Source organism: Grampus griseus, assembly GCF_964374135.1.
Source record: "Grampus griseus genome assembly, chromosome: 13".
NCBI lineage: Eukaryota > Metazoa > Chordata > Mammalia > Artiodactyla > Delphinidae > Grampus > Grampus griseus.
The window spans coordinates 85369358-85383554 of NC_139007.1; the positions used below are offsets into that span (position 1 = coordinate 85369358).

At 40.6% G+C, this 14197-nt stretch overlaps 1 protein-coding gene across 1 annotated transcript in view; it reads right to left on the reverse strand.

The window, feature by feature from the left end:
- The window catches only part of PDE10A (phosphodiesterase 10A), a gene marked incomplete at its 5' end in the record, with an annotated part of 578327 nt that overhangs the window by 393855 nt on the left and 170275 nt on the right, over nt 1-14197 (reverse strand). The window lies entirely within an intron of this gene.

The window sequence follows — 14197 nt, forward strand, 5'->3', positions numbered from 1 at the left end:
ACAACCCACTCCCATGTCCACCTTGTGGGTGTTTGCCCTCTCCTTTCTACTTTTCTTCATTAACTTCCTGCTTGTGTGCTTACTCTACTGGTCTTTCTATTTGACAATTAAATCCTTTCTTTTCTTTTCAATTTTTAGCCCTTTCTACAAAGGTAAGGAAATTAAGAATTGATATAAATTGAATAAAATTAAATAATTCAAACTTTCATCTTCCAATATGGAATAATATAGAACAAAAGATGAAATGAAAGGTATTGTTTCTATTTTTAATAGGAGTTAAACGTAAAAAATAGCAAGTGATGCTAAATCTCTTATTTAAATGTGCACTTGAAAATCACCAGCCAAATAGCAACCTTCTAGTGAAGCTCCAATGTCCCCAGTAATTTTCTTTTTGTTTTTTTCTCACACAGACCAAGTTAGCTGGTCAGAGGGTGGGAAAATGATGGATATTGGGATAGACGAGGTAGATTGGGTTTGAGTGGCGATGACTGTAACAGGATTTAGGTGGAAACTGTACAGACAAGATGGGATGAAGATAAGTAAAGGTGACTGTTGGTATATAATTGCTTTAGTCCCATTTGGACAAGTTCAAATGAGGTCAGGTAGAGTTGGGGCTGGGACTTTTCAGTACCAGGGAGAATTCCTGGTGGATTGGTACCTGTGGGAAGACCTGAAGCAAATGTTACCCTTTAACCTCCGAAAGTCTCACAGGTCTTCTATTATAATAAGCCCTAATGCCAGAAGAAGAAGGATGGATTACCATCCATTTAAAGTCCAAGACTTAAAACTTAGTGGGATAATTCAACCTCCTTGTAAACTTCAAAGAGACTCTGCTTTGCTTTCTACAAGTTATGTGGCACTAAACACCTTGTGCAGTTGTCACAACCCCAGTCTCCCCATCTGTTAAATGGTCCTATGATACCTTGTGAGAGCTGAGGGAGGCTGTTTACATTAAATGCACCCACTGGGGCTGTGATGTCACAAGTTCCCCACACCGCTAACCTCTACCTAAGGATGAGCAGTTCTACAGCTCTGCAGGCCCGCATCCCTCCCAGCTTTGCTCCAGTTCACGCTGCCATACTGAGGGTCTCTTGACTGTGACGTGATAGTGTTTTCTCCCCAGTCCACACTCAGAGTTTAGGAAAGGTATCCTTTCTTCTCTCCCTTGCAGGGACATGGTGAGCAGAATCTCTTCAACCACACTCCAGTGAAATATGTGTTTTCAGAGACTTCGTACTTTGGAGCTCATCTAACTCTCACTCTCCCCCCCGCGTGGGGTTCTGCAGCCAGCTCTGCGGGGCATAGGTCTAACACTCCCATCATGGGGTACAAACCCTCAATGATTTCCTGCTGTTACAGGCCTGACAACATAGCCCTCACCATGTAACCCTGCCTGTCTGCTGAAGGTGGGCTCGTCTCCTGCCCTCCAACACCGCCGTCAGTGCCACAGAAGAGCCGCCTTCCTCCATGTGCCCAGACCCGGCATGCGGTGTTTCTCAGGCCTGGAATGCTGTCCCCTCCCCACCTGCCCTAATCCACTGAAGACAAATGTGACCACTTTTAGGAATCACCAACCATTCAGAGCAGGGTTCCAACCTCTAATATGAATTCCTCAGTCAGACAGAAAGATGTCACTGAAGTTGCCCCTTGTGTTCTGCCTCTTGCTGGATCAAGGGGAGAGAGGGCATCTCCTAAAAGGGTGCAGAGAGGAGCACACGTGCATCGGCACTGCCCCCACCGCGGTGAAACACCCTTGTCCAGGTCTCCCTTGTAGCCCCTTCCAATAGCAAGTCATCAGCGCTCATCCTGTGCCACTCAGGAGCCCCTGGTAGTGGCATACCCTCTCCCTGAGATGTTTGTTTGCTTCCAGGATGCCACTCTCCCTGGCTCTTCTTAGGAACTGGCACCTTTCCCCCCAGTCTCCACTGCTGGATTCCTTTCATTACCCCAAATTCCACAGGGTTCAGTCCTGGGGCCACTGCTCTTCTCTACCTGATTCTCCATCTCAGGGACCCCACTGGCATTCGGCCTTAAATGCTGTCTCCATGCTGACCACACCTGAGTTTACATCTCCAGCCCAGACTTCTCCTTGAACTGCAGGCTCGAGTATCCAACCTCTCACACCTTTTCCACTTTGATGAAACATTCATATGAGATTAACACCATCCAAAATGACCTCCTGACGATCCCAGGCAAACCTCCTCCTCTGCTCCATTTCAGTAGATGGAAACTCCATCCTTCCAGTGGCTCAGGCCAGAACCTTCAGGTCAGCCTTGACTCTTCTCCCCTCATTCACCCTTCTGATCTAGCAACAGATCTGACTGGCTCTGCCTGCAAAATGGATTAAAAATGCATCCTCTATCACCTGAATCAGACCTCCTTAGAGGTCTCCCTGCTTTTTCCTTGCCTTCCTGTGTGCTATTATCTAAACAATATCTTTAATAATATTTTTAAAATACAGGTTTTATCATGTCGCCCCTCTGCACTAACCCTGCAATGGCTTTTCTCCAACACCCAGAATACAGTCCAAGCCTTGGTTCTGGTCGACAGGGTCCTGTCCCGTCTGGCTCCCTGCTGCCCCCTCCACACTTCTCTTGCTCGCTGCACTCCAGCCACTCTGGCCTCCATGCTCACCTCTGGGTACACACAGCACATTCTCTTGTACTTGTTGTTCCTTCTGCCTGGAGCACTTGCCCCCAGATGTCCACTGGGCTTACTTCCTCGTTGACCTGACTGTCTCTTCAAATGGTGCTTTCCCTGACTACTCTCTGTACAGTAGCATAGCCCTTCCATGGTAATGTTGCTTCCTGATACTTACTACTTCCAGATGCATGTTGTTAGTTTTTTGTTTACTGACTCCAATCCCTAACTAGAATGTTGGTTCCTTGAGCTCAGGGACCTTGCTTGTTCATAGGCACAGACAGAGAAGTAAAATCAATGAAAATGTGTTTCCTTTTAGACAATGGAGACCCACCTATATGCAAAGGCATCCATAGAGTAGGGGGCTTGATATGATTGGAAAAAGACACTGGTGTCAAAACAACATCCTTTCAGAACTGGAAGAGAAATACTCAGGCACTTAGGGGAAGGGATGGGCTTTGGACAGGAAGTGGGGTGTCCTTTGTTAATTAGGGCTTGGAGTAAGGCTAAGCCAAACAGACAGAGGTGGAACTAACTAAGAATCCAGGGGGACAAGAGCTGTGTGAGAGTGATGAGCCTAAGGACCAATACAATATTGATGAAGAAGAACAGAGAACAGTGACTAGCCAACTTCAAGACCCACTATAAAGATCCAATAATCAAGATGGTGTGGTATTGGCAAAAGAACAGACAAATATAGATCAGTGGAGCAGAATAGAGAGCCCAGAAATAGACCCACACAAATAGAGTTGATTGATCTTTGACAAAGGAATAAAGGCAGTTCAACGGGAAAAGGACAGCCTTTTCAAAAATGGGGCTGGAATAAGTGGATTTCCACATGCAAAAATATGAATCTAGATGTTGACCTTATATCCTTCACAAAAATTAACTCAAAACGGATCACAGAACTAAAGTTAAAATGCAAAACTAGAAAACTTCTAGAAGATAACATTGGAGAAAAGCTAGGTGGCCTGTGGTTTGAGGATGATTTTTTAGATACAATACCAAAGACATGATCCATGAAAGGAATAACTAATAGGCTGAACTTCATTAAAACTAAAAACTTCTGCTCTGTGAAAGACAATGTAAAGACAAGGAGAAGACAAGTCACAGACTGAGAAAAAATATTAACATACATATCTGTCCAAAATATACAGAGAACACGTAAAATTCAACAGTAAGAAAACAGACAACACAGTTTAAAGATAGGCAGAAGGACTGAACAGACAACTCACCAGACAAGGTGTACAGACTGAGTTGTGGGCGCTCCCAAAATGGCAGAGTAGGGAGACTCTGAGCTCACCTCCTTTCATGGGCACACCAAAATTACAACCATTTACAGAAAACTATCCATGAAAAAAACAGAATCTCCCAGAAAAGATCTTCTACAACAGAAGATACAAAGAAGGAACCACAACAAGACAGGTAGGAGGGGTGGAGTCACACTATAGTCAAGACCCATTACCCCAGGTGGGTGACCCACAAACGGGAGAATAATTACAGTTGCAGAGGTTCTCCCCAAGGAGTGAGGGGTCTGAACCCCACATCAGGCTCCCCAGCCTGGGAGTACTGCCCTGGGAAGACAAGTCCCCAGAACCTTTGTATTTGAAGGTCAGTGAGGCTTACTTTGGGAGTCCCAGAGGGCTCGAGGAAATAGAGACTCCACTCCTAAAGGGCACACACAAAATCTCACATGCTCTGGAACCCAGGGCAGAACCAGTAATTTGAAAGAACCTTTGGTCAGACCTATCTGCTGACTTTGGAGAGTTTCCCAGAGAAGCAAGAGACAACTGCAGCTCACCCAGGGGACACAGACACTAGTGGCAGCCATTTGGGGAGCTCCTTCTACCACGTGGACACTGGTGCTGGTGGGCACCATTGTGGAATCCTCCTTCTAGCTTATGAGCTTCAGGACCCAGCCCCACCCTGGCCCAACAGCCTATAGGCACCATACTGAAATTCCTCAGGTCAAGCAACTAACTAGCAACTAACTAACTAACACAGCCCCACCCACCAGGAAATCAGAAAATACCTTGAGACAAATGAAAACAAAAACATAATAATCTAAAATCTATGGGACACAGCAAAAGCAGTTCTAAGAGGGAAATATATAGCAATACAAGCTTACATTAGGAAACAAGAAAAACCTCAAATAAACAACCTAAACTTACACCTAAAGGAACTATAAAAATAAGAACAAACAAAACCCAAAGGTAGTTGAAGGAAAGAAATCATAAAGATCAGAGCAGAAATAAAATGAAGACTAAATAAAATAGAAAATATCAATGAAACTAAGAGCTGGTTCTTTGGAAAGATAAACAAACTTGATAAACCTTTAGCTAGACTCATCAAGAAAAAAAGAGAGAGGGCCAAACCCCATAAAGTCAGAAATGAAAAAAAGAGAAGTGCAACAGATGCCACATAAATGCAAAGGATCATAAGAGATTACTATGAACAGCTTTATGACAGTAAAATGGACAGCCTAGAAAAAATGGACAAATTCCTAGAAATGTACAATCTCCCAGGACTGACCAGTGAGAAATAAAAAAGTATGAATAGACATATTATAAGTAATAAAATTGAATAAGTAATAAAAAAGAACTCCCAACAAGCAAAAGTCCAGGACCAGATGGCTTCACAGGTGAATTCTACCAAACATTTAGAGAAGAGTTAACACCTGTCCTTTTCAAACTACTCCAAAAAATTGCAGAGGAAGGAATGCTTCTGAACTCATGCTATGAGGCAAAACCAGACGAAGATATCACAAATAAAGAAAATTACAGGCCAATATCACTGATGAACATAGATGCAAAAATCCTCAACAAAATATTAGCAAACCAAATCTAACAATATATTAAAAGGATTACACACCATGATCAAGTGAGATTTATCCCAGGGATGCCAGGATAGTTGAGTAACTGCAAATCAACCAATGTGATACACCACAGTAACAAACTGCAGAATATAAAACATATGACCATCTCCAAAGATGCAAAAAAAGCTTTTGACAAAATTCAACATCCATTTGTGATAAAAAGCTCTCCAGAAAGTGGGTATAGAGGGATACCTCAACAAAATAAAGACCATATATGATCACAAATATCATATTCAGTGGTGAAAAGCTGAAAGCTTCTCCTCTAAGATCAGGAGCAAGATAACAATGTCCACTCTCAACACTTTTATTCATCATAATATTGTAAGTCCTAGCCACAGCAACAAGACAAGAAAGAGAAATAAAAGGAGTTCAAATTGGAAAGAAAGAAATAAAACTGTCACTGTTTGCAGATGACATGATACTACATATAAAAAATCCTAAAGATGCCAGCAAAAGACTGCTAGAGCTCATCCATGAATTCAGTAACATTGCAGCATACAAAATTAATATATATAAATCTGTTGCACTTCTATACCCTAACAATGAACTATCAGAAAGACAAATTAAGGAAACAATCCTATTTACAATCACACTGAAAAGAATAACATAGCTAGCAATAAACCTACCTAAGGAGATAAAAGACCTGTACTCAGGAAACTATAAGCCACTAATGAAAGAAATTGAAGATGACACAAACAGGTGGAAAGATAAACTGTGTTCATGGATTAGAGAAATTAATATTGTTAAAATAACCATACTACCCAAGGCAGATTCAATTCAATCTTTATCAAAATACCAAAGGTATTCTTCACAGAACTAAAACAAATAATTCTAAAATTTATATGGAAATACAAAAAACTCTGAATAGCCAAAACAATCTTGAGAAAGAAAAACGGAGCTGAAACATGCGCCCTGACTTCAGACTATACTACAAAGCTACAGTGATCAAAACAGTATGGTACTGGCACAAAAACACATAGATCAATGGAACAGGATAGAGAGTCCAGAAATAAACCCACACACTAATGATCAATTAATCTACAGCAAAGGAGGCAAGAACATACAATGGAAAAAACACAGTTTCTTCAATAAGTGGTGCTGGGAAAACTGAACAGCTACATGTAAAAGAATGAAATTAGAACATTTTCTCACACCATATACCAAAATAAACTCAAAATGGACTAAAGACCTAAATATAAGACCAGATACTATAAAACTCCTAGAGGGAAACATAGGCAGAACACTCTTTGACATAAATGGAAGCAATACTTTTTTGATCCATCTCCTAAAGTAAAGGAAATAAAAGCAACAATCAATAAATGGAACCTAATTAAACTCAAAAACTTTTGCACAGAAAAGGGAACCATCAAAAAAGAAAATACAACCTAGTGAATGGGAGACAATATTTGGAAATGACATGACTGATAAGGGGTTAATATCCAAAATATATAAATTGCTCATACAAGTCAATATCTAAAAAACATACAAGCTGATTGAAAAATGGGCAGAAAACTTGAATAGACATTTTTCCAAAGAAGACATACAGGTGGTCAACAGGTCCAGGAAAAGATGCTCAACGTTGCTAATCATCAGAGAACTGCAAGTCAAAACTACAATGAGATATCAGCTCACACCAGTCAGAATGCCTATTGTCAAAAAGACCAAAAATAATAAATGTTGGCGAGGATGTGGAGAAAAGGGAACCCTCATACACTGTTGGTGGGAATGTAAATTGGTACAGCCACTGTGGAAAACAGCAAGGAGTTTCCTCAAAAAATTCTTAAAAAAAAAAAAACTATAAATAGAACTACCATATGATCCAGCAATTCCACTCCTGGGTGTAAATTCAAAGAAAATGAGAACACCAGTTTGAAAGGACACATGTACCTCATTTTCATAGCAACATTATTTACAGTAGTCAAGATATGGAAGCAATCTAAGTGTCCTCTAACTGATGAATGGATAAAGAAGATGTGGTATAGATATACAATGGACTACTACTCAGCCATAAAATGAATGAAAATTTGGTCTTTGTAACAACATGGATGGCCCTGGAGGTTATTATGACTAGTAAAATAAGTCAGAGAGAGAAAGACAAATACTCTATGTTATCACTTAAATGTGGAATCTAAAAAATAAAACAAACTACCAAATATAACAAAAAAGAAACAGAACTCACAGATATAGAGAACAAACTAGTGGTTACCAGTGGGGAGAGGGAAAAGGGGAGGGGAAAGATTAGTAAGAGAATTAAGAGGTACAAACTACTATGTATCAAATAAACAAGCTACAAGGATATATCATACAGCATAGTAAATACAGCCAATATTTTATAATAACTGTTAATGGAGTATAATCTATAAAACTTTTGAATCGCTATGTTATACACCTGAAACTAATATAATATGGTAAATCAAATATACCTCAATAAAAAGTATATACAGATTGAAAATAAACATGTGAAACATGTTCAATATCATATGTCATTAGGGAAAAGCAAATTAAAACAATGAGATGACAACTGTGTCGCTACACATCTATTAGAATAACCAAAATCCAAAACACTGACAATACCAAATGCTGGCAAGGATGTGGAGCAACAGGGAACTCTCATTCATCACATGGGGAATGCAAAATGGTGCAGCTATTTTGGTAGACAGTTTGACAGTTTCTTACAAAATTAAACATAATCTTACTATAAGATCTAGCAACCTAACTCTTTGGTATTTACCCAAATGAGCTGAAAACTTAGGTTCACACAAAAACCTGCATATGGATATTTATAGCAGCTTTATTAATAATTGCCAAAACCACGAACGAACCAGGATGTAAACTAGGACATGCAGACAATGGAATATTATTCAGCGCTAAAAAGAAATGAGCTATCAAACTATAAAACGACAGGGAGAAACTTTAAGTGCGTATTACTGAGTGAAAGGAGCCAACCTATAAAAGCTACATACTGTATGATTCCAACTACAAGACGTTCTGGGAAAGGCAAAACTGTGGAGACAATGTGAAGATCATGGCTGCCAGGGAGGAAGAAGGGGTGAGTAGGTGGGCCACAGAGGATTTTTAGGGCAGTAAAACTATGCTCTTTTATATCGTAATGGTAGGTACATGGCATTACCTACCATTTGCATTTGGTAAAACCCATAGAATGTACAACATCAAGAGTGACCCCCCCCAACGTAAACTATAGACTTCAACTAGTAATAATGTATCAATATTGGCTCATCAATTGTAACGCATATGCCCCACTAAAGCAAGATGTTAGTAATAAGGGAAACCTTTGCAGGGAAGGAGTAGAAGAGAAGAAGAGGGGATATAAGGAATGCTCTGTTCTTTCTGCTCACCTTTTCCGTAAACCTATTAACTACCCTAAAAAATAAAATCTATACAAAAAGTAGGGGCACCAACGGGAATAATCTATTTTAGGGCTGGGCCCACATGGCTGATAGTTCAAAAATCAATGTCATCTTTTTACAATAAGTTAATGACTGAGAACTATCACAAGGCACAGGCCTTATAAGAAAAGGAATCATTCACTATGAAGACAATAAAATTCCACTTTACAGACTCAAAAATCCCGTCATCAGAAATAAAAATGTAATGCAAGGTTTTTTGACAAGAGGACAGTTTTTTCCCCTTGCTATTCCTCTCAGCTACAGCACACTATAGCATGGGGGTGAGATCAGCCATGGTGCCCTGGAGTTCACCCAGCACCAGGGACTGCTCTCCATCAGCTGAGGGGATCCCCACCATCCTGCCTGATGAGCTTTACCAATGAGAAGACTGAGACTCACAGCAGTTTAAGCAACTACAGATCATTAGTACCACGTGAAAGCTGCTCTCATCAGGCCTGCTGCTGGATCTCCTCCTTGGGTGTCCCTGCCTACCCACCCCATCAGGGATACACACCCCATTACTCGTGATTTTAAGGAAAGTGGGCAGCTGTTTCTGAGCTAGCCAATGGCTCCACCAACTTGCAAACAGAGCTAAGGATAGGCATTTAGATACGTGGGCCAAAGGCTGGCATTTTGCATTTTAACTTCTGTTTATAGCTCTCCAATGTTAAAAGAGAATAAAGACCTGTTCGAAAGATTTCTACATCTAATGAAAAAGAAATATGCACAAAATAACAGTAATTTGAATTTATTAAGTGTTTATTATGGGCCAGGTACTGGAATTGACATCTTACTCATATCACCCCATTTTACCTCCAAAAAATCGTGTGTAAAATAGGTATAATTTTTGTTTTACAGATCCAAAAACAGAGCCTCACAAAAATTAAAACCTGCCCAGTGACTCAAAGCTGGTAAGTGGCAGAGTCAGGATCCCAAGCCTGAGCTGCCTCCACAACCCAGGGTCTCGCTTATGTTAATGCAATTCCACTCTGCACACTCACACCCACAACTCACCCTCACCTTCAAACATGCACACGCACCCACACTCGTGCACATTCACACTTGCTCACACACACACTCAAGCACTCACAAGAATGAATTTCTCATTTAGCCAAAAGGCAACCTAATACTGAAACAATAAGATCCTCTGAGAATTGATTTCTGCCAGACATCATTGCACTTTAAAGGGCAGGTCTAAAGTGAAGTAATGATTTTATCATTGAATTGCATAAATAATTGGGAGTAAGTGAAACTTTCTGGAATAAGGAACTTACAGTGCTAATGAAAATGGTCTACAAAATTATTAATGAATAAACATGAATTTGCCTATTGTTTTGAGCCACACACAACCCTATAATAGAAAAAATTAAAGTTATATAGATACTCTATTATAAAAGAAAACCTTATGTGACATGAGCTTATTTTAGAGCTCTGTCAAAACAGAACTGTCATTTCGATGTCAAAAAGGGAGTTAATTTTTCTGCATCTCCGTACCCCACTCTGCCAGCTATTGTTCCTGTCATCTCGAGGTGCCTGAACTGACTTTCCTGGAGGTGGTTCTGAAGAGCCTGACGCAAGGCACCCCCTCTGGAGGGTGGCTGCCGACGCCCTCGTCTCTCTGTTTGCTCCCCTCCACTTTTCTTTTGTTCTTCCCTCTGGAAATTCTCTAACCCTTCTGTCCTTTGCACATTCACTTGGCCATTAAGCTGTCTAAAGAAATGCATTTCCAGCAGCGATTTTACTGCCCATGACCCTCATCGGCTGCCATACAGCGGCGCCCAGTATGGGCTGTGCTGGCCACTCAGGGGTCTTCATGGAACATCGCAGGGGGCGGGGGGCTTCCAGGGGTGAAAATGGACCGATGCAGTCAGCTGAGTTCAGCAGACTGCGTCTCTGACATTCATTCCTCTCCTGTGTGGGGAATGTCCTTACTTATAGTGACCTGGGTACACAACTGAGGTCAAAAAGAATACTGTCTTGTAGTCGTCCGCTCCCGACACTCATTCACATTGTCCTCTGGATCGGCCCTGCAGCTACACTATGTATTTCGTTTTTTGGGTTTTGGTGTTCCTTGGCTTTTACGTTCTCAATGTTCATCTGAAGCCCTTGCTCATAAAAAGTTGGTGAATTCAACACAGTCAAAAGAGAACTCTTGACCAGGAATATTCTATAACTAGATTGCATTGAAATACCTCTCAACTCAGCCAAAAATTGGAGAGGAGATTTTGTCAGTCTCGTTAGCCATTTGCCTACCCATCTGGGCCAATGGAGTTTTCCCCAGAATGGTACAGCCAAGTAGTAGTATGTCCAGCAGTCCTGAGTGGTATATATACAACCATACGGTTATGTGTGAGAATCAACTAGTGAGTTTCCAACATAGTAGCCAATACTATCTCCCTTTCACATAAATTTCACAAAATAATAATAATTATTCTTCTCGAATATCTAAAATCAAATCTCCCCAATTATTCCTTAATGTCTTCTATAGCAACTTTTATTTTTTGTTATTCCAAACCCAGATCCAATCAAGGTTCATGCATTGCATTTTGGTTGTTATGAGTCCTGAGTGCCTTTAATCAATAAAGCCTCGTGCCCTGGTTCCCTACACTCCCCTCATTTTCACAACATTGAAGCTGTGAAGAAACCAGGCCAATTCTTTTGTAGAATGTTCCACTTTCTGGATTTTACTGATCGTTTCCTCATAGTGTCATTTAACTGCTTCTTCTTTAACTTGTATTTCCTGTTTACTAGAAGTTAGATTTAAACAGGGTAACCATATAACTTATCCTCCTAACTGGAATACCTATGAGAGTAAAAAGGGCCCTTATTAATAATTGTACCTGGATACCAGGCAGGAAATAGGAAATAGGTGCAAATAGGTGAGCGGTGACCTTGGTCCGAAGGCTTGATCGAGTGAACTGTTCAGGCAAGGACACCTCCTAGGTGATACTGTCCACTTCACACTGTCACGATGCTCTGTCTCATGACCTGGTTAAGTCGTGATCGTGGGATGCCCCATTGTATGGGTTTGGTTTTACTATTTGCAATTAATAAGCCATCTGTGGAGTGACTACTTGATGGCGTGCCTAGAGAATACCTTGTCCCTCAGCAGCTTTCCTCTAATTGTTCTGAACCCATTTTTGATCCTTGTTAGATTTATTACTTCCTTGGGGGTTGCGAAATAGTTATTTTCTAAATCTATCGTTTATCCTACACTTATAAGAGCTTGCATTTTTCATAATAGAGAGCTTTTCCTCGTTATCCAGGGTAAACTACAGTCCCTCCTATAAAGACAGGGTAAATCCTTTCCCTGTAATTTACAATGGTCAGAATGACGACTTGGGGGTGACAGTCACATCCAAAGGGGGAGCAGTGTATATTCTCTCTTTCTTCTAAGTATTACCATCGTTTGAAGATGTTTTATTTACTCAATATTTTACAATCATTCATAGTAATTATTCTTTTTTACGGTAAGCAAATTTTACTATGATCGTAAGTTCAGGAGTATTACAGTCTGAAAATTTAGCAAATGACTAAAGCATTGCAGTCAGTTTTAAAATGACAATATGTATATTTGGAAGATATTCTTAATCTTTGACCTTGAAAGACAAACATAACGTTTACACACCAAATGCTTTTGGTTTCGAGCAGAGCGGAGCAGTTTGCTCACTCGTTATGGTTTTCTGTGTATTCTGTTTTCTCTACTTTATGTGATACTATATAATCTAATTATTCTGAGAATACAGCAGACTAGGTAGGTGAGGGTGTCAGTAAATTCAGGTCGGATTCCATTACTGGGCAAAGCTTGAAGTGAGATGCTTATAGAGTTAGTATTTTTGTCTTTTGCGTCCATCCAGTTGAAGAAATAGCTCTTGAAGCCCTGCAGTGGGGCAGACATCCCACTACTCTTTCATACATACTCAAAAATATACAATTTTAGGGGCTTCCCTGGTGGCGCAGTGGTTGAGAGTCCGCCTGCCGATGCAGGGGACACGGGTTCGTGCCCCGGTCTGGGAAGATCCCACATGCCGCGGAGCGGCTGGGCCCGTGAGCCATGGCCGCTGAGCCTGTGCGCCCGGAGCCTGTGCTCCGCAACGGGAGGGGCCACAGCAGTGAGAGGCCCGCGTACCGCCAAAAAAAAATATATATATATATATACAATTTTAAAATGTCCGTGCTTAGCTGGAAAATTTTTAAATGTCCGTGCTTAGGTAGCTTTAAAGTTTCAGATTTTATTAACATTACATTTCTCAAAAATATAATCTTCGTGAACAATTGTAAATACACAGTAAAGTTCCTGACTGTGTTCTGCCTATTTGCTAATGAAAAGTGAATAAGGTAGATTTTGTGAAATCAGGTCCTTGTAACAGAAAACTCAGGATAAAAACTATAACAGAGAAATTATGGGGAAACAAGGTACAAAGTCAGTAGAGACTTTTGAATGTTTGATGTTTGATCCAGTGGGTCCCAGAGTTAAGGCATTCTGTCCCACGTGTGTCAGAACTTGGCCATTTTGGCCGCTCCCCGACCTCACAAGAAGACAGATTCCACTCATGTGTTTGCAGAACCCACACCGCTGTCCAAAGTCTGCAAATAGCAGTCATCTCTTTAAGTGGTGGCTCAGAGCGGGCCTGTGGCTGGGAAAGAGGAGCCTGGGATCCACCACCACATGTGAAGCTGCCTCATCATTCATGGGAAAAGCTGAAAATCCTCACATGGAAATATAATATTTTAATGACATTAATCATCAAAGTTATATTTAAACCAGTAGCATCTAAGAGTTGCTGAATTAATTTCAGTGAGGATATGATTATTAATGATAAAAATTAGCGAAAAGAGGCTCCATGGGAACATTAATGGTCCAATTTAAATTTTGGCAAAAAAAAAAAAAAAAAAAGACCGCAAAAGTGGAATTCCCTTGGCAGCCTGCAAACCCTGTCTCCGATTTAGAGCTCTAATCTAGCTTCTGCAGTGAATGAAAATCTGTGAAACAGAAGATGCCGTGGACAGAAAATCAGGATAGATCTGTGCTTTCACCGGTCACCCCACCTCTGCCAGCTTCCAGGGCTTTTTGTTTATATGTTTTGGTGGGTTTAAAATCTTACAAAACTAATGACTACCTGGGTAGGATTTCTAACCTACACAGAAGAGCAGAGGTTAGAGATAACTGTTCCTTTTCAAAACTTTTTTTTAACCATTTTAAAAAATTGAAGTATAGTTAATTTACAATGTTGTTGGTTTGGGGTATAAAGCAAAGTGATTCAGTTTTTTTGTT